Genomic DNA, 21983 nt, shown 5'->3' with positions numbered 1-21983 from the left:
AAAAGCTACTCATGCTTGGGTGGGTCCCAACCCCAGAGTTTCTGATTTAATAGCTCTGGGGAAAAGGATAGCTGGACAAAGTATCTAAAAATGTTTTCAGGTAATTTAAGTGTGCAGCTAAAGATTGAGAACCATCCCTGAAATTATTGTAAGTGATGGAGTTTTTCCTCAGCTTTGTAATCCCACAATCAATCTCACCATCTCATTGTAGGCACTAAATTTTGGATTGCTTTGAAGGACTTCAGTGGCTGTGGACTCACTCCCTTCTTGCTGTATTTGTTCATTCATTCCTTAACTCATTCAAGTAATGAAATAAAGACTTATTATAGATTGATTTTCCCTCAGATTTAATATAAGCTATACCATATATTTACCAAGTCATTTTTTCTTTCATCACAACACATCATTTCTTTCTTGGTAATGTGTGTTTTTTTCTTTCTGTTTTCAATCTCAGGCTTCCAGTAAAGTTGGAGATTAAGTCTCAATAAAAATTAATAAGCTCATGTATTTATTCATGGATGCAACAAACATTTATTGAGTCACTACTATATGCTGGCCACTGTGCTGGGCAAAAGAAATACAAAGATGAAAAAGATAAAAGGTGTTTTCAAAGAGTAGCAAGTCTACCTTTGAGATGACCATATAAACAAATAAATGTGATTTATCACTTGATAAGGGTTTTGGGAGGAGTATAGCCCTTTTAATTGCCCAATACCAGCTATTTTTTTTCCTTTATCTCTTTGATTTTGTTTTACTCTCTATATTATTTAGTATAAAGGCAGAATTTCACTTTGAATCTAAATGGAGTCTTCTATGGAAGTAGTTGGAGAGAAACATCCAAACTGATAAATAAAATAAATAAGAAGGGATTCTCATATGCCTGACATTCTCTAGATAAAATCCTAAAACTATCTGTCTTTGTTTCTATCAGAGGAATGTTTTTGTCATGGCATTTTGATAGCATTGATTATTTATAGGAAAGATTTATGTCTATTCTCATCCTTTTCCATTAGCACATAAGTGTACTTTAAATTATGCAGAGGTTCAGAATGCACTTTCCTAATGATAAGGGAAATATTCCTGGCAATTTGGGGAGATTAAACTTCTTTCCTTATCTTCTGACTGAATTACACCCACCCATCCACCTGCTACCCCGGTGGGTCCCATGGGATGCATTTATTTTAGATGATAAGGCCAGGATATGGGTTTCATTTGGCCAGTGAAAATAAAATATTATACCCTGAGATAGAGGAGGAGTGATAGAAAACATGTTATTCTAATATTTTCTACACCTATTTATTCAATGGGTATTTGGCCATTATGACTCATTGTAAACCAGAAACCAAGTTACAGGTTCTTAGTATATGGTATTAGTCGATCATTTTACAAAGCTCTTTGAGAACAAGATCAAAAAAGAACAAAATAATTTGAATGGGTCACAAGGATCCAGATAATCAGTTGTGGTTAGATAAAGGCATCCCAGAGGAGAACTGAGCATGAAGGTCCTGGAACCATGTGTATGTCTGCCTACATAAGAGTTATGGTGGAGAGATAAAGGTAATGAAGAAAGATAGATAAGGTGAACCTCTTCTGCACCATTTTTAGCTTGTCTAGGGCAGGGTTTCTCAACATCTGTGTAAATGAAATTTCAGGCTGGATAATCCTTTACTGCGGAGACTGTTCTATGCATTGCGGGATGGATAGAAGCATCTCTAGCCTCTACTAACTAGATGGTAGTAGCACCTCCAGTTGTGACAACCAAAAATGTTTCTAGACATTGCCCAAATCCCCTTCTTGGCAAAATTGCCTGGTGGAGAACCTAGTAGCCTAGGGCAAGCTAAGGAATATTAAAGCCAACCAATTTAAATAATCTTTTAAAATCTGTAACGTAATCCCAAGTAACACTCTGCTGGATAGTAAAGCCAGAGACCCTGTATGTATTATTCACTGTTATTGCTAAGTAAGCAAATTAAGACTGAATTGTGAGTGAAAACAGTTAACAAATGGCTTGGGTATGGAAAGATTAGAGTTTGAATATTGTTTATGCAGGAACTATCATTTTTCTAAGGACTTCGGGATGGGAGTACAGATTTTGAATGCAAATATTCTGGGTTTGATTTTGTTTGTCTATATATACACACACATACATATATATACATACATATATATATATACACACACACACACACACACATTATAAATATTTATTTGGTACCTGGCACTTCAGGTCCTTGGGATGCATTTGTGAGCAAAACAATCACTTCTTTGCTGAGTAACTTTGGACAAGTCATTAGTTTCTGGGACTCTCAGTTTTCTCATCTATGAAATCATCATCATCATCATCATCTGCCTACTCCATTATCAGTCAAGGATCAAAAGATGCCACATAGGAAAGTGATGGCAGCAAGATGACAGAATAAGAAGCCTCAGAGTCTGTTCCTCACAAAAACACTGGCAACAAATACATAAAGTCCAAAACCTTTGTGAGAACCCCAGAAGCCAATTAGAAAGTCTCAGTACATAAGGAAAGCTCAAAACCAAGAAGAGCTGCATTAAAATGGGTAAGAAAAGCTGTGTAATTTCAACCACATCAGTCCATCCCCAAAGCTGATATAGCTTGTGTTCTAAAGCGAAAGCCCATCTCTCAACTTATTTTTGAGGAGGGTAAGGAAAGAGTGGAATGTACATGTAATGTTCTGACTCTTTGGTGGACTGCCCAAAGGACTGATTTCTGTCTTGCCTGACTCAGAACTCTGCCATGGGAACTGGGCATAGTTTGGATGTGGGGGCTGCTGAGAACAAGAGTGCTCAATGGCTTGTGATAGTGCCAGAGAACTTATAATATCTCAGATAGAAGCAGGCACCACTGACCATAATCCAGAGAAAGCACTCAGCTGTGGCTTCTTCCTTAGGAGGGAAAGAGAAGAGTGGAGCATGTCTGCTATATTCTGGCTTTGGGGTTGGCTGCCTGAGGAGCTGGTTTGTGTCTCATCTGGAGCACTAATGGAACAAGCCTGTCTTGGATGCCTGGGATTGCAAACAACAAAAGAGAACTCAGCGGCTTCTTTCAGATCCAGAGAACCTGCAGTATTCAGACAGACACCAGAGAGAACATAAGACTGCAGGCTCCCGAAAAAACAAAAAGCAAAACACAGTAAACCTCTTTAATTGGGAAATTACATGCACAAGCATCAAGAAAATTTATCCTCATTACAGTTTTTGGAGGCCCTCTGAATTTCCAGTTTGCTGACTGATTAAGGCCTTTCCCTGTATAAAGCCATTCTATAAATACAGGGTGATATGGTTTGGCTGTGCACCCACCCAAATCTCATCTTGAATTGTAGTTTCCATAATCCTCACCTGTCATGGGAAGGATCTGGTGGGAGGTAACTGAATCATGGGGCAGTTACCTCCATTCTGTTCTCATGGTAGTGAGTTGAGTTCTCATGAAACCTGATAATTTTATAAGGGGCTTTTTTCCACCTTCACTCTGCATTTCTTTTTGTTGCCGCCATGTGAAGAAGGATGTGGTTGCTTCCCCTTCCATCGTGATTTTAAATTTCTCAGGGCCTTCCCAGCCATGACTGAACTGTGAGTCAATTAAACCTCTTTCCTTAATAAATTACCTAGTCTTGGGTATGTCTTTAGTAGCAGCATAAGAATAAACAAATAGACTGGGAGCGTTGGCTGTTTTTGTCAAATGCAAAAATCAACAAAAAATAACAAGGCACACAAACTGAGAAACATGACTCAATGAGAGAACCAATATAAACATCCAGAAGCTGACAATAATGACACAAAGATTTATAAGTTACCTAACAAAGATTTTGAAATATTTATCTTAAAGAAACTCACTATGCTGCAAGACAGCACAGAGAGACAACTAAACAAAATCAGGAAAATGATACATGAACAAAATGAGATATAAACAAAGAGAAACTATTAAAAAAAAACCCAAATAGAAATTATGAAGCTAAAAAATACTATAACTGAATTTAAAAATTCACTAGAAGGGATCAACAGCAGGTTTGATCAAGCAGAAGAAAGAATTAGCGAACTTGAAAATGGGCCATTTGAAATTAGTCAGAAATAAAAATAAAATAAAAATGAAAAAATTCTAAAGGACTAAATGAAGAAAAGTAAAGAAACCTAAAGGAGATAAGCAGACTAGTACACACATTATGGGAATTGAATAAGAAGAGTGAGAATGAAGTAGGGACCTTGTTTGAAGAAATAAAGAAAACTTAAAAGAAGTAAATGAACATCTAAATTCAGGAGGATCAAAGGGATTCACTTAGGATAAATCCCCAAAGGCCCATACTGAGACATATCATAAACTGTCAAAAGTCATAAACAAGAGAATATTGAGAGCAGCAAGAAAATATTTGCTCATCATGTACAAGGAAGACTCCATAAGATTATTATTAGATCTCTCAGCAGAATCATTACAGGTCAGAACAGAGTGGGGTGATAAATTCAAGGTGCTGCTGGATTCAGTTTGCAAGTAAATTGCTGAGAATTTTTGCATCAGCGTTTGTCAAGGATGGCCTGAAGTTTTTTTTTTCATGTTTTTGTCTCTGCCATGTTTTGGTATCAGGATGATGCTGGCCTCATAGAATGAGTTGGAGAGGAGTATCTCCTCCTTAGTTTTTTGGAATAATTTCAATAGGATTAGCACAATCTCTTCTTATACTATTGTCTGGTAGAATTCAGCTCTGAATCCACCTGGTCCAGGGCTTTTCTTAGTTGCTAGATTCTTTATTACTGATTCTGTTTCAGAAGGTGATATCGGTCTCTTCAGGATTTCAAACTCTTTCTGATTCAACCTTGGGAGAATGTGTGCTTCTAGGAATTCATACATTTCTTCTAGATTTTCTAATTGTGTCCAAAGAGTTGTTCATAGTAGTCTCTGAGGATCTTTTATATTTCTGTGAGATCAGCTGGAACATTGCTTTTGTCATTTCTGATTGTGCTTATTTGGTTCTTCTCTCTTTTTTTTTCTTTGTTAATGTAGCCAGAGGTCTATCAATTTTGCTTATTCTTACAAAGAACCAACTCTTGGTTTCATTGATCTTTTGTATGGATTTTTGCATCTCAATTTCATTCATTTCTTCTCTAATTCTAGTTATTTATTTTCTTCTGGAAGTTTTGGGATTGATTTGTTTGTTTTTCTAGTTTCTATAGGTATGAAGTTAAACTGTTAATTTGAGATCTTATTTCTTCATGATGGAATTTAGCACCATAAACTTTCCTCTTAACACTAGCTGCATCTCAGAGCTTTTGGCAAGTTGTGTCCCTATTTCTAGAATTTTAAAATTTCTTCCTTAACTTTGATGTTAACCCAAGAGTTATTGAGGAGTAAGTTGTTTAATTTCCTTGTAGTTGTGTAATTTTGAGAGATCTTGGTATTGATTTCTATTTGTATTGCACTGTGGTCTGAAAATGTGCTTGGAATAATTTTGACACCTTTTACATTCAACAGTGTACTGGAAGTCCTAGTCACAGCCATAAGGCAAGTTAAATAAATAAAAGGCATCTAAATAGATAAAGAAGAAGTTAAACTATCTCTTCTTAAGGATGAAATCATTCTATAGCTAGGAAATCCTAATCACTCTTCCAAAAGGCTTCTATAACTAATAAATGACTTTAGTAAAGTTTCAGGATACAAAATCAAAGTGCAAAATTAATAGCATTTCTATACACAAACAAGGTTCAGGTTGAGAGTGAAATCGAGAACACAATTCCACTTACAACAACCACAAGGAAAATGAAATACCTAGGACTACAACTAACCAAGGAGATCTTTACAAGGAGAACTATAAAACATTCTTGAAAGATTTCAGAGATGACACAGATAAATGGAAAAAATTACATGCTGATGGATTGGAAGAATCAATATTGTAAAAATGGCTATACTGCCCAAAGCAATTTACAGATTCAACGGGATTCCTATCAAACTACCAATGTCGTTCTTCACAGAATTAGAAAAAACTGTTCTAAAATCCATATAAAACCAAAAGAAAGACCAATAGCCAAAGTAATCCTAAGCCAAAAGAACAAAGCTGGTGGAATCATACTACCCAACTTCAAGTCATACGATAAAGCTGCAGTAACTAAAACAGCATGGTACTGGTACAAAAATAGACACATGGACCATTGGAACAGAATAGAAAATGCAGAAATAAAGCCACACACCTATAATCATCTGATCTTTTACAAGACTGACAAAAGCAAGCAATGAGGAAAGCACTTCCTATTCAATAAATGTTGCTGGGATAACTGGCTAGCCATATGAAGAAGATTGAAACTGGATCCCTATGTTTCACTGTATTAAAAAATTAACTCAAAATAGATCAGGATTTGAATGTAAGATCTCAAACTATAAAAATCCTAGAGGACAACCGAGGAATTGTTCTTCTCCACATCAGCCTTGAGAAATATTTTTTGGCTAAGTCCCCAAAAGCAATTGCAACGAAAATAGACAAGTGGCACCTAATTATACTAAAGAATTTCTGCACGGCAAAAGAAACTATCAACAGAGTAAGCAGACAACCACAAAATGGGAGAAGAAATTCACAAACTGTAGATTTGACAAAGGCCTAATATCCAGCATCTGTAAGGAACTTAAGAATAAAACAACCCCATTAAAAATGGCAAAGGACATGAACACTTCTCAAAAGAAGACATACAAGTGGCAGCCAACAAACATGAAAAAGTGCTCAGCATCACTAATCATCACAGAGATGCAAATCAAAACCACAAGGAGATACCATCTCACACCAGTCAGAATGGCTATTATTAAAAAGTCAAACAACAGCAACCAAAAAACATGGTGGAAAGACTGTGGAGAAAAGGGAAGACTTACACACTGTTGGTAGGAATGTAAATTAGTTGAATCACCATGGAAAGCAATCTTAAGGTTTCTCAAAGAACTTAAAACAGAGCTACCATCCATCACAGTAATCCCATTACTGGGCATACACTCAAAGCAAAATAAATTATTCTGCCAAAGGACACATGAATGCTCTTATGTTCATTGCTGTGCTATTCACAATAGCAAATATATGGAATCTACCAAGCTGCCCGTCAATGGTAGACTAAAGAAAATGTGGTACATATACACCATGGAATACTACACAGTTATAAAAAATAATGAAATCATGTGGGGAGTGCTGGCTCATGCCCGTAGTTCCAGCACTTTGTGAGGCCAAGGTGGGCAGATTACGGGGTCAGGAGTTGGAGGCCAGCCTGACCAACATGGTGAAACCCTGTCTCCACTAAAAGTACAAAAATTAGCTGGGTGTGGTGGCACACGCCTGTAGTTCTAGCTACTCAGGAGGCTGAGGTAGAATTGCCTGAACCCAGGAAGCAGAGGTTGCAGTAAGCCAAGATCACGTCACTGCACTTCAGCCTGGGTGACAGTGAGACTCCATCTCAAAAAAAAAAAAACACACAAAAAACAGAAATCATATCCTTTGTGCAAACATGGATACAGCTGGAGGCTATAATTCTAAGCAAAGTAACACAGAAACAGAAAACCAACTACCACATGTTTTCACTTACAATTGAGCTAATCATTGAGCACACATGAACATAATAAAGGAATAACAGACAAAGCAGGCTACTAGAGGGAGGAGGGAGAAAGGGTCATGTGTTAGAAAAAAAAAAACAAAACACCTATTAGGTACTATGCTCACTATCTGGGTGACGGGAATCAGACCCCTAATCTCAGCATCATGCAAAATTTCCATGTTACAAACCTGCCAACGTACCCCCTGTGTCTAAAATAAAAGTTGAAATTTAAAACCAAAAAAACACACATCAAGAATCCAGAAAAACAAAGTAAACGCCCATGACTGAATGACATCACTGGAGAATCCTATTAGACTTTTAGAGAACTACCACCAGCTTTGTAGACGTCTCTGCCATCAGGTACCCTGTACTATCAGCCATGGTCAACCCCACCCTGTTCTTCGACATCGACGTGGATGGGCTGTGTCTCCTTCGAGCTGTTTGTAGACAAGTTTCCAAAGACAGCAGGAAACTTTCATGCTCTGAGCACTGGAGAGAAAGGATTATGGTTATAAGGGTTCCTGTTTTCACAGAATTATTCCAGGGTTTATGTGTCAAGGTGGTGACTTCACACATCATGATGGCACTGGCAGCAAGTCAATCTACGGGGAGAAATTTGATGATGAGAACTTCATCCTGAAGCATACAGGTTCTGGCATCTTGTCCATGGCAAATGTGGGACCCAACACAAACGGTCCCAGTTTTTCATCTGCACTGCCAAGACTGAGTGGTTGGATGGCAAGCATGTGGTCTTCGGCAAGGTGAAAGAAGGCATGAACATTGTGGAGGCCATGGAGCGCTTTGGTCCAGGAATGGCAAGACCAGCAAGAAGATCAGCATTACTGACTGTGGACAACTCAAATACGTTTGACTTGTGTTTCATCTTAACCACCAGACCATTCCTTCTGTTGCTCAAGAGAGCACCCCTCCACCCCATTTGCTCTCAATATCCTAGAATGTTTGTGCTCTCGCTGCAGTTCCCTCTGGGTTCCATGTTTTCCTTGTTCTCTTCCATGCCTAGCTGGATTGCAGAGTTAAGTTTATGATTATGAAATAAAAACTAAATAACAACAAGAAAAGAACTACCAATTCTTAAACTCTTCCAAAATATTGAAAAGGAGGAAACATTTTCAAACTTATTCTATAAGAGCAGCACCACCCTAATGCCAAAGTCAGAAAAAGATACGAGAAAGAAAACTACTACAGGCCAATATCCCTAATGAATATGGACATAAAAATCTTCAACAAAACATTAGTAAATGAAATTCAACAATGTATTATAAGTATTACATATTATGATTTAGTGGGATTTAGTTTGAACATGAAAATTCATCAATGTAATGCATTAGCAGATTAATACAGAAAAACTTGACAAAATTTAATGTTCTTTTATGATAAAAACAAACTAAGAATAGAAAGATTTTACTTCAACTTAATAGTGGCCATAGGTAAAGGGCCCACCGCTAACATCATACTCAAAATGGCAAAAAGCTAAAACCATTTTCTCAAAATCAGAAACAAAGTAAGTATCCTTGTTCTCACCACTTCTACTCAATATAATACTCAAAATCCTGTCCAGAACAATAAGGAAGAAAAAGAAATAAAAGCACCCAATAGGAAAAGAAGAAGTAAAATGTTCTTTGTTTGTAGACAACATGATATTTTATATAGAAAATCCTAAAGGTGTCACACACGTTACACACAAAGCCTGTCAGAAGTAATAAATTTAGCAAAGTTGCAGGATTAAAATTTAACACACACGAAAAACAGTTAAAGTTCTGTAACCATGAACAATCTAAAACGAAAAATTTTTTAAATTACATTTTAAATATCATCAAAAAAATAAAATACCTAAAATAATATTAACCAAGGTGAAAAATTTGCATCCAAAACTAGGAAATATTGATAAAAGAAATTGGAAAAAGACAAATAAATGGAAAGATATTTTGTGTTCCTGCTTGGAAAGAATTCATGTTGTTAAAATGTTTATACTACCCAAAGTGACCTATGGATTCAATACAATACCTATTAAAATCTCAACAGCATTTTTTTTGCAGAAATTGCAGAAAATTTCAAAATTAATCTAGGATTACTAAAGGCCCCAAATAGTCAAAACAATCTTGAGATAGAAAAAGCTCGACACCTCACACTTTCTGATTTCAAAGCATTTCAAATATGCAATATTGAAAACAGCATGATGCTGTTTTTTAAGACACATTTAAGACACATAAAGGCCAATGGAACAGAATAGAGAGCCCAGAAATAAATCCTCATGTACACAATCAAATGATCCTCAATAAAAGTGTCGAGGCTACACAACGGGGAAAGGGTAGTCTCTTCAACAAATGGTACTGGGATGACTGGATGTTTACATGCAGACAAACGAAACTGGACCCTTATCTTACACTATATAAAAAAATGAATTCAAAGTCTATTAAAGATCTAAAATTAAGAACTGAAGCTATAAGACTTCTAGAAGAGAACATGGGGGAAAAACTTTGAGCTATTGAATTTGGTGATGATTTCTTGGCTATGACACAAACACACAGACAACAAAAGTGAAAATAGACAAGTGGGACTATAGCAAATGGAACAACGTCTGCACAGCAAAGGAAACAAACAACTGATTGAAAAGGCAACCGAGGAATGGGAGGAAATACTTGCAAACCATAAGTCTGATGGGGGGTATTATCCAGAATATAAAAAATGACTCTTATATCTCAACAAAAACAGAAACAATCCAGTTTAAAAAAAAAAAAAAAAAAAAGCAAAGGAATTGGGCAAGCACTTCTCCAAAGAAAATATAAAAATGGTCAATAAGCGTATTGAAAGATACCCAACATCAGTAATAATTAGGGGAATGCAAATTAAAACCACCATGAGATATGGTTTCGCACCTGTTAGAATGGCCACCCTCCTTAAAACAAAAAATAACAAGTGGTAGTGAGAATGTGGAGAAATTAGAACCCTTGTACACTGTTGGTGGGAATATAAAATGGTGCAACTACTATGGGAAACTGTGGAGGTTATTTTAAAAGTTAGAAATAATATGTGATCCAGCAGTATCACTTCTGGGTATCTAAAATATTTGAAAAAGGATCTCTAAGAGATATTTGCACATTGGTGTTCATTGCAGCACTATTCACAATAGCCAAGAGATGGAAATAACCTAAATGTTCACCAACAGATGAATAAATAAAATGTATCACATACACATAATGAAATATTTTCAGACTCACAAAAGGAAGGAAGTACTGTCATATGCTTCTACATGGATGGACCTTGAAGAAATTATGGTAATTGAAATAAGTCAGTCACAAAAGACAAACACTACATAATTCCACATACCTGAAGTATCTAAAATAGTCAAACTCTTAGAAACCTAAAGTAAAATGGTGGTTGCCAGGGGTTGGGGCAGGAGGTAAATGGGAGTTGCTTAATGGATATGTAGTTTCAATTTTGCAGGATGAAAAAGTTCTGGAGTTCTGTTATATAACGTGTTTATATTAATACTACTGTATTGTACACTTCAAAATCATTAAGATGGTAACTTTTATGTTATGTGTGTGTGACCACAATAAAAAAGGTAATTCATATAAGATGTCTAGTACAATGCCTGCATAGAGTAATAAAAATATAATTACTATAAAACTGATGATAATGATTTACCAATTAGAGTAAAAGTCATCAACCTTTCAGAAGAGGAAAAGTGAGTTCCAGAACATTCATGAAACTTCAATAATAGAGCTCAGACAGGACTTAAGCTACCTACCTTCCCACTCTATCCATCTCATTGTGAGGAAGATTTAAGCAGTACAGATGTTAATAAAAAATACTGGAAGTTCTGAAGATCCGTCCTTTTAATGAAACATTTATAGTTATTAGGAGCTTAACAAAGATTACCCACATGCCATAGAGAGTTGAATTAACAAAAGATACATATAAATGTGACATTCATAAGTACCATAGTCCATACGATTATCTGGGTGGGGTAAAGAGTTTTAAAGCATGAAAGAAAAGTGAAAGAAACACCAACACAGTAGGAGCCTTCTTCAAAGAGGTCTTTAATTCACAGAGTTTTTAAAGTCTTTTCTCCAACAAATCATAAGGCAGAAATTTCACACTAGAGTGAAGAGAGAACATGAAGAAGCTGCTAATAGCCTTAAAAAGAGACATTTTAATGAACTCTACAGATGTTATTAGAATTTTAATTTAAGTGAAAAAAAGAAAAAAAAATATAAAAGTGCCTGAAAATGTATGACAGAAAAAAATCAATTAAATTCACCCACAAGCTCCTGTTAAAATGCCCTCTCGTTAGACTCCATACCTCTCTTTGTAAGCCAAAAGGACAATCAGAAAAGCCAACTGTTTCCTGCTCTCCTTATTAGTATTTGCAGGAGTGGAAAGGGAACTCCCAAACTCTTCATGAACTGGCAAGACTCCAATCTCTTCCTCTTTTCACACCCAATACTCACAGCCTCACCACTGCCATCTTTCTTGAGACCATCAACACTCATCTTATTATACCCTTTCTCCTTGTTTATGTCACCACAAGAAGCACAGTTCTTCCTGGTCAACTCTCCTCCCTGTTTGGCCCCACACAGTCATTATCTGCCCATACCCCTGCCACATACATATTTAGTAACCCCTTTCCTTGCTTTATTTTTCTCCATAGCACTTATCAACAGTCACCTAATCATACATTTTGTCTATTTTTTTGATTTGTTTTCCTTTCACACTAAAATCTAAGTTTTATGAGCCTCGAGATTGGTGTACATTTTGTTCAGGGCCATATCTTCATCACCTAGAACAGTACCAGGCACATGGGAAGCATTCAATAACTATTTGGTAAACTTAAAAAATGTACTTGATAAATACACTTGGATCACGTGCTAGAGATTTTGCTAGCGAGGCACTGAGAGAGCGGGGAGTGGAACTAGAGATGAATCCATTAGGACCTCTGCCCTCAAAGAGTTTGCAGTCCAGGAGGAGAGAAGATTGTCATATAAGTTAGAGTTGAACAAGAGTTTTAAGAAGTGTAGTAAAGACTTCCAATGCTCCCCTCAATCTGGTTCTCCCCTCTTTCCAGGCCAGTGCAATGATACCAATTTTCCATGCCCTTTGCCATTAAGCAGGGCCATGTGACTCTTGTTCTGACCAGGGGTTGTTAAGCAGAAGTGAGGTGTGTCAGGTTTGGACCTAGGACTTAATTGTTAGTGCAAGACTCTCCAGCACTGTCTTCTTGTACTGTTTATAACTGAAGAGATGGCATGTTCTAGACAGTGCAGCTTGAGGATGGAGAATCTTGCATCAGCCTGGATTGATGAGGGGCTGTGTGGAGATGGTTTCCCTGAGCCTTCAGCAGATTATTTCACTAAAGAGAAATAAGCTTTTGTTATGTTGTCTCAGCTTTTAAGTGATTGAGATCTGGGATAATTTGTTCCTTTGGCATAATCTCGACTATCTTGATTAATATAAGGAGTATAGAAGATGTCATTTTTCCTGAAATCAGAATTATAGCACATGTCCTGACAAATGGTCTGATATTAGAGCAGAACATGTAAAATTAGGAACACCCTCCATGGTTTGGAAAACTGTGAGACACCTCTCTAACTTTAAAAGAGGAGGAAGGGTCTATGTTTTCTTGTACAGATAGACACTGTATTACTTTCTCCTCTCACTTCAGAATGGCAAATACAGCCAGGAAAAGCAGAAGAAAGGTTAAGAAAATATACCCTTCATGATGGCAATCCATCTTGAAGGTGATGAATTGATGAATACTTCCTTAGTGTCTATTCTATGCACACCATTACATTAGGCACAAAGGGAGACGCCAACGAAGACACAGTTCTCACTATGGAAGGAGACTATGGTCGTTACTGTAAATAGCTGCCAAATTGTCTACTGCATTATCTACAAGGATTGTAAGAATTTAAAGAAAAGGGAGATCTCTGAAGTTTGGAGGGATCTAGGAAGAGTTCTTGGAGGTGAGGATTTGAACTTGGCCTTAAAGAATTGGCAGGATTTAATACTACTAATTAATTGTAATAATATATTGTTATGTATGTAATGTAATGTATACTTATTAGGCACAATGTGAATATGTATATAGCCTAAATTCAATCTTTTGGCAATCCTGTAGACACTATCTCCATTTTACAGATAAGAAAACTGAGGCTTGGAAATGTTAAATAATTTATCCAAGCCACGGACCTGGGATTCAAACCCAGGTTTATTTCCTGCCAAAGTAGATGCTCTTAATCCTTGAAATTAATTGTGCTGAGATGGAAGGCTGAGGAGAGAGTCTTTGGGGATGAAGAATGCGTTGGAGTGAACCTTACTTGCTTTGCTCTCAAATATTTCAGAGCCCTGATTTTATTGATTTTTCAGCAGAAATTTGAATATTTTTTTCTTCTGGTTGTGCAGGAGCTAGTTGGTCCTCAAATAGCTCCCAAAGTAATGAAGCTGCCCAGCTATTAACTTTGCTGAGTGAGCCACCTCTTCATATTTCCCAGGTGCAAAAACCCATTTCAACTCTTCATGCACACAGTTATAAGAAGGAAAGTAAGTGGTGGGTAAAACTGGTCCCTGTTCATCCAGATAGCTGGTTTCTCTAAGGGGATCATCAGTGACCTTCTAGCAGAAAACCAAATACTGTCTGTTAGGATTCCAGTAGGACTCCAGCCACACAGTTTTATCTGTGGTGGGTGATTGAGCATTGTGGGATCAGTCAGGGTCCTTGCAGGAATCATATAGTAGGCTCAGAGGGCTGACTAAAGATAATTTAGTGAAGAAACCATGTGTAAAGCTGAGGGTATAGTAAGGGAACCAACACAGAATAGTGAGGCCTCAGGGATTAACAACGTCAAGAAGTCATTGACCCATCTAGGCAAACAGAGGGAACAGTGAGCTAAACCCAAGTGTGATAGACAGAAGAATGGCTCCTCGAAGATGTCTGTGCCCTAATTCCCAGGGTCTGTGAATATGCTGCCTTACATGGCAAAAGAGACTTTGCACATGTGATTAAGGTTGAGGACTTTCAGATAAGGACATTATCTTGAATTATGCAGATGGGCCTAATTTAATCACTTAAGTCATTAAAGGAAAAGAAACTTGCCTTGCTATGGCCAGAGATGTGATGAAGAAAGGCCAGAGAGAGGCAACATTGTTGGCTTTGAAGATGAAAGAAAGAGGCCATGAGCCAAGGAATGTGGGCAGACCCAACAAGCTGGGAATGGTAAAGCAGAATTCTCAAGAGCCTCCAGTTCAGAGTGCAGCCTTGCCAACTGTTTGATTTCAGTCCATCAAGACTTCTGTCAGACATCTGACCTACAGAACTGTAAGATAATACATTTAGAAAACTTAAACAACAAATAAGAGAGGCTGCCTATAGGAGCTGTGGGCCTACATAAGGAAATGCAGCCACTGCCCAACTATATTCCAGCAAAGTTAGGGAGGAAAATAAATGCTCTGACCTCTCCTTTTCCCCCTGCCCTCTGTGGTCCTGGCAGTGTCTCCCAGTAGTTGAACCCATTAGCCAAAAGCTATAGGGCAAAACAGCCTGGATGATGCAATTCCTAACATTTCGTCTTCTAGAGTACAGAGCAGGGTAGAAAAGGTCAGAGAATGGATTTATAGGGGCAAAAAAAAAAAAAAAAAAAAAAACACAAAAAAACAACGAGCATAGATGCTGAACTTGAGGATGGAGGTTTTAAATGGTTGTGTTTCATTTGATTTCACTTATTATCATAGAAGAGAGGAAGTGAAAGGAAGCATCGCCGTAACTGCTTTCAGGCAGGGGATTGGATTAGTTCAATATATTTTCATTGTTATAGCTAGGGAGTAGACATGTAAATTTATTAATACAAATCAATCAGTCAAATCAATCATATAACAAGTCTGCTTGAAAGACTTGCTATTCATTAGGTACCAGGAAACAAGTGGGGGTGAATGAAGTAGGTTATGAGTGTATATACACAGCCTTTGCTCTGCAGGAATTTTAAATATGCAGAGTAGGGATGGAGCTGCAGTAGCATGGAGAGGCAGACATACAGCCATCCATAGTTCATCCGTCATGGCCATATGCTTTGTATCTGTGAGGAAAGATGGAATGAGGTAAAGAACAGGGAGGGGGGCTCAGAGGAAGCATTCATAGAGAAGTGGTACTTAAGTTGGGCTTTGAAATACGGGTAGGATTTTCTAGCCTGAGAAAGGGAAAGGGCATTCAACGTGACCAAAATGGCATGAGCAGAGGAAAGGCCAAAACGCTGGTGTTCAGGGAACAGCAAGAAGTTTTGTCTTGCTGGAATGTAGGATGCTTGGGGCACGTGTTACAGGGGTGGCATGATAGGATCGGTTAGCTTATAAAGAGTTTTGAATGTCGTGTGTATGTGTGTGTGTCTGTGTGTGGTGTTAGCACAGAAAAAAATGTGGTTTAGTATAGGAAAATAGTTGGCATGACCTGTAGAAGTAACGTGTTTATTACAAATACACTTTTTAAACAAAAATCAGCAAAATGTGTGAAACAGGTCATTGCTTCTGTAATGTAAACATTTCTGTCTCTCAAAGACAATTCTTGTCTTCTGCCCTCACACACCCCACTCCATCCATTTATTTATAGAATTTAATATGCCAAAATAAAATTCTAGACAAAAATGCTGAGAGAACCCAACTCTGAATTCCCTGAAGGCAAACACATGGCAGAGATGACTTCTTTGCATCACACGGTTCTTGTCCTCTTTCTCTCTATACCCCCTTTTCTCCTGGACTGTGCCTGCATGTAGACAGACAGACAAACACACACACACACACGAAGTTCAACCCTGAAAGTTCTCTCCTGATTGCAGGAAAATGACCAGTGTCTCTCTCTGCACCTCTCAGGAAATACTATGTTGCCTATGGAGCCATTTGACTGGCTGACTACATCAATGATTTCCAGCATCCTGTTCAGTATCATTCAGATGTGGCCATTGGCCTCAAAAAATGTACCTTGTCTTAAGAAAAGCAACACTTCTATTTCAGAAGCTATTTAAGAGGAAGAAATGGAAATAATGCTTTCTTCCTCCAAGACCATCAGGAAAACTGGCCGGGTCTTCCTTGACATGAATCACAGAGTTGCATGTTTTTTTTTTTTTTTTTTTCCTGGGATCAAACCCTTTCTGTATTGCAAGTGAAGTGGATAGTGCATGAAAATAGATGGCTTTTATTATTATAGACATTCTGTTTAATTACACTTCAAGGGTCTTCAGTAGCATACACTGGAATGCTGTGGTAACAACATACATCTTTTCCAAGAACCTCAGTGGTTAAGCAAACATGAGGAAAGCAATACTAAATCAGAGAGAAAGCTCCAGCCTGGGATTCAAGAAGCCTTCGGCTCTTGTGAAAGCTGGTTTCACTTTTCTGGACCCAAGTCTTTCATCCATAAAATAAGAGGCTGAGGAAAAGATTTTAAAGAGACAATTAGGAGAGTGTGCTGATTAAAAACAGCTAAAAGTAATGGCTTAAATCCAGCTCTGCCACTTGCTAGCTATGTCATCCTGGGTGTGGCATATTGGTTTATTGTTTCTTCTTTAAAGAGGATAAAAATGGTGCCTAGCTACAGGGAGGGGTGAATTAGAAAATGGACATAAAGTGCTCTGGGTAGTGTGTATGCAGTCATCTGTGTGTGCAGGCTTGCTTGGAGGCAAAGAAAAGTTAGGACTCTGTGGAGCAGTGACGGAGCCTCTTTGTGGTTGCTTAGGAATCATTGAATTGGAAATTTAATGCTGTCCCTAGGAAGAGGGTAGTGGGCTACAGGTGCCACAGGTCTGTTGTATAGACTTCACCCAGTTACTTGTAGTAAAGAAATTCTTCAACAAATAGGATAGGAAATACATCCAAATCCAAAAATGGTGATAAAAAGTGACTTGGCAGGGGAAACCAATGAAGTATCAAATAATAGTGTTCACATCACAGAGAGCAAATGCTTGCTGAATGCAGGAATGAAATAGTTTCTGGTTGGAAAGGAACACTCATTACCACTGACTTGGCTTCACCTTGTATTAATTTGAGAAATCAGTGGAGAATGATGTAACCTGTCATCCTTTTCTAACCTCTTTTCTTTGGAATTGGAGAATGAGGTGAGCTTAACCAACCTCTCATCAAGAGGCTCTGAAATAAACAGAATACAATGAAGAGGAATTAAAGTACTGCAGACCATATCTCCTCAGACTTGTAGGATATGATTCACAGTTCTGGTGGTGGAATTCTTACAGAACACATGGGTGGGGATGGGAAGAAATAATCCATCCAACTGCATGCTGGCATTTGTCAAGGTAAAGTCATTGATTATGCTGGGTTCATGACTTTCCCCCTGAAGAATGAGGCAGTCGGATAGAGTGGACATCAAGTCAGGAGGTGACTGGGGGGTACAGAGGGATATTTTTTCCTTATGGACTGAGAAAAATGATCTTGCCAAAAAAAAAAAAAAAATCTAAACTGGGAAATAGCTATCTCCATTCCCTCTTTTCTGTCAGATTCTCTCATGACCAGAAATCATTTAAATACTTCCCCATCCCTGAAATATAAGCCAATTACAAAGTTAGATGTTCATCTCCTTCATGCATATGAAATGTGGCTCTTTCATCAGGAGAGGCCCATTAATATGTGTCTGCAGCCCTGAGTTTTATCATTATCATCACTATAATGGCCTTCCTGCCTGTTCAGAGTTTAGTGCCTATTGAAACAATTTTCAGTACCTTGAAATTCCCTGCCTTTAACTCAGTATTACAAAAGGTCTTCCTCCACTTGTCAGTGAAAGGTAATTAAATTCACATGTATGGAGGTGGCCCAGAACATGGTTGGACCATTGCACAAGAATAATAATACTTTGGTTTGTGGTCACTGATTCAGCTTTGTAATGCTAAAATCCTTTGAGGTTTTATTTCTATATATACTTGAGCTCATCATAAGGGTTGCCTATAGTCATTTATCATCTATCAGCTCACTTAAGTCATTCTGACAAATGTTTATACTATTGCTTCACTTTTCTCCTGATCTTAGAGAAGACTGGGACATCCATTTAATGTTTCAGCACATTCCTCAGTTACCGCTGTGATGGAGTGTTCTTGGAAGCCTCTCCATTTTTTTTCCCCCCATCTCAAGGCCTTGGCTGCCTTCCACGGGATGTACCTTTTGAGACAACCATTACCGGTTCTGGGTTAGGTCCTCCTCATCCCTACCACCTTACAGGTCTAATTCCTTCTGACTCTAATCCAAATAAGGTTGCTGGCCATATCTGTCTAAATAATATTAAGATTACTTAGGAATTGTGCTTTGCATATTTTGGACCACTTTCCCTGAGAACTTTGATACCTAATAGTTTTACCAGCTTTGTCTTAAGGCAGGGAAAGGGCTGGTGAGTGAGTGTTTTCTAACTGGAAGTTATATTCTTGAGGCAGACTGTGGAGCTGGTTTACCCTGGTTGTCTTCAATAATAGCAAAGATGCTGGGCAGACACAGTTTGGGATCTGTTTATAGCCAAGATGACATATTAGTCTTTTCAGAGCACATATGGTCTGGTTTTCAAGTGTATCTTGAGAAATCATCTTTTTTAAAAAAAGAATTTAAAAACGGTATACTGATACATCTGCATTTATAAAAGGTAGTAGAAACAGATACTTCTTTTAGTGTATTGAGATCCCATAACCATCTCCATCTCACATTTTTGGAGACCCTAAGGTATCTCCCTTGTTTATTCTTCATGCCTTAGAGAATCAGCATGGTTACTTCCTAAATTTGTATCACACCTGCTAAAAGTCCTTCTGCCACTCTCACAGTACTGGACGAAAGTTCTTGTGTTATTAGTACTCATAATATTTGCAATTAAAAAAAACAGGATATTGAGCAAACCAAAATTATTTGCATTTTTTTTTTTTTTTTTTTTGAGACGGAGTCTCGCTCTGTGGCCCAGGCTGGAGTGCAGTGGCCGGATCTTAGCTCACTGCAAGCTCCGCCTCCCGGGTTTACACCATTCTCCTGCCTCAGCCTCCCGAGTAGCTGGGACTACAGGCACCCGCCACCTCGCCTGGCTAGTTTTTTGTATTTTTTAGTAGAGACGGGGTTTCACCGTGTTAGCCAGGATGGTCTCGATCTCCTGACCTCGTGATCCGCCCGTCTCGGCCTCCCAAAGTGCTGGGATTACAGGCTTGAGCCACCGCGCCCAGCCAATTTTTTGCATTTTTAAGAAACTTCTTCCTAAACACACAATGCTGTTCCATTGCTATTAATCTAAATCACCTGCAGGTGTTCTCCCAGTTTAAATTTACTGTTCATTCAGAAATGTCATTGTAAGCACTGGATGCCTCAGCCCATCTTCTGGATTGTTTTTCTTATTGGAGAGTGATTGCTGGATGCAGCAGGCCTCTGAATTAGGTGTGAGCAGGAGATGTAAGTACTGAGATCGTAACACTACAAAAGCCCTTAGGGCATTTCTTATTGGGATAGCTCATGCTCTGTGGACCATTTTCTCCAGGAGTTCCTTGAGATGGGTTTTGGTGTTGGAGGAAATTCTAAAGATATGGTGCTCTACCAAGGCTGCAAGATTAGAAGGCCATTGGGATTCAGTGGAAAACAGAAATCACTATTTTAATAGCCCTCTCCCTTCTAAAACTCAATTATCTAATTACATGAAATTCTATGAAATATAAATTTACTTCAGTATTCCATTTCTGCACTGCTAAATATTTTGGATTGACCATAATTGTTCAGACTCATACCAAACTACTCTTGTTGAGGATTTTAGTTCAATTAATTTATCTGCTCTGTGAAACTTTTCTCCTTAACCTTTTCTCTGCAAAAGTCTGACCCAAGCTAAGCTAATCTGATTTTTCTTTTTAGAAATCTGGAATTAGTACTGTTGGGCTTTGGAGCTGGAAGGTTAACCTATCCTGGGCAGGGACAACAATTTTCTGCCAATTATACAAAAAGAACAAAAATCTGGTTGTCACAGAGAGAAAAAAATAAAGTATATCTAATGCAAAATTCAGAGATGAGGATCAAATGGTATGGAAGAGATGGAGATAGTAACTTAAGTCCTGATCTACTCCTGGTTCAATTATCACGTCAGATACATCTGTACTTTCCCATATATTTCCACTGAGACTTACTTTAATGTGAGCAGTGCTACATTCCTTGGAAAAAATAAAGCTGACTCAGTGTAAGACAACAACCTATTTCCTCCTGCACTCAAGCAGTAGATATAGCTACAGAAGAACACACAAATAATGTGATTGATTGATTGATATCCATTTATCTTTACACCCTCAATTTAAAAATTTCCATAGGTTATTGGGGAACAGGCGGTTTTTGGTTACATGAGTAAGTTATTTAGTGGTGATCTGTAAGATTTTGGTGCACACATCACCCAAGCAGTATACACTGCACCCAATTTGTAGCCTTTTGTCCCTCACCCCTTTCCCACCGTTTCTCCCTCAGTCCCCAAAGTCCATTGTTTCCTTATGCCTTTGCATTCTCCTAGCTTAGCTCCGACTTAGGAAAGAGAACATATGATGCTGGGTTTTCCATTCCTGAGTTACTTCACTTGCAGTCCCATCCAAGTTGCTGCGAGTGCCATTCATTCATTTTTATGGCTGAGTGGTATTCCATCATACACACACACACACACACACACACACACACACACACACACACACACATATAGCCACAGTTTCTTTATCCACTTGTTGATCGATGGGCATTTGGGTTGGTTCCATGTTTTTGCAATTGTGAATTGTGCTGCTATAAACATGCATGTCTAAGTATCTTTTTCATATAATGACTTCTTTTCCTCTGAGTAATAGTGAGTAGTGCAATTGCTTGATTAAATGGTAGTTCTACTTTTAGTTCTTTAAGGAATCTCCACACTGTTTTCCATAGTGGTTGTACTGGTTTACATTCTCACTAGCGGTGTGGAAGTACTTCCTGTTCACTGCATCCACGCCTACATCTATTTTTTGATTTTTTGATTATAGCCATTCTTGCAGGAGTAAAGTGGTATCACACTGTAGTTTTGATTTGCATTTCTCATATCATTAGTGATATGAAGCATTTTTGCATATGTTTGTTGGCCATTTGCGTGTCTTCTTTTGAGAACTGTCTATTCATGTCCTTAGTCCACTTTTTGATGGGATTGTTTTTTCTTGCTGATTTGCTTAAATTCGTTGTAGATTCTGGATATTAGTCCTCTGTCAGATATATAGATTGTAAAGATTTTCTCCCACTCTGTGGGTTGTCTGTTTATTCTGCTGATTGTTCCTTTTGCCATGAAAGAGCTCTTTAGTTTAATCAAGTCCCAGCAATTTATCTTTGTTTTATTGCATTTGCTTTTGGATTCTTGGTCATGAAATCCTTGCCTAAGCCAATGTCTAGAA

Source organism: Rhinopithecus bieti, unplaced genomic scaffold (assembly GCF_001698545.2).
Source record: "Rhinopithecus bieti isolate Rb0 unplaced genomic scaffold, ASM169854v2 scaffold_42039, whole genome shotgun sequence".
Classification (NCBI taxonomy): domain Eukaryota; kingdom Metazoa; phylum Chordata; class Mammalia; order Primates; family Cercopithecidae; genus Rhinopithecus; species Rhinopithecus bieti.
Note: the sequence above shows the minus strand (reverse complement) of the source record.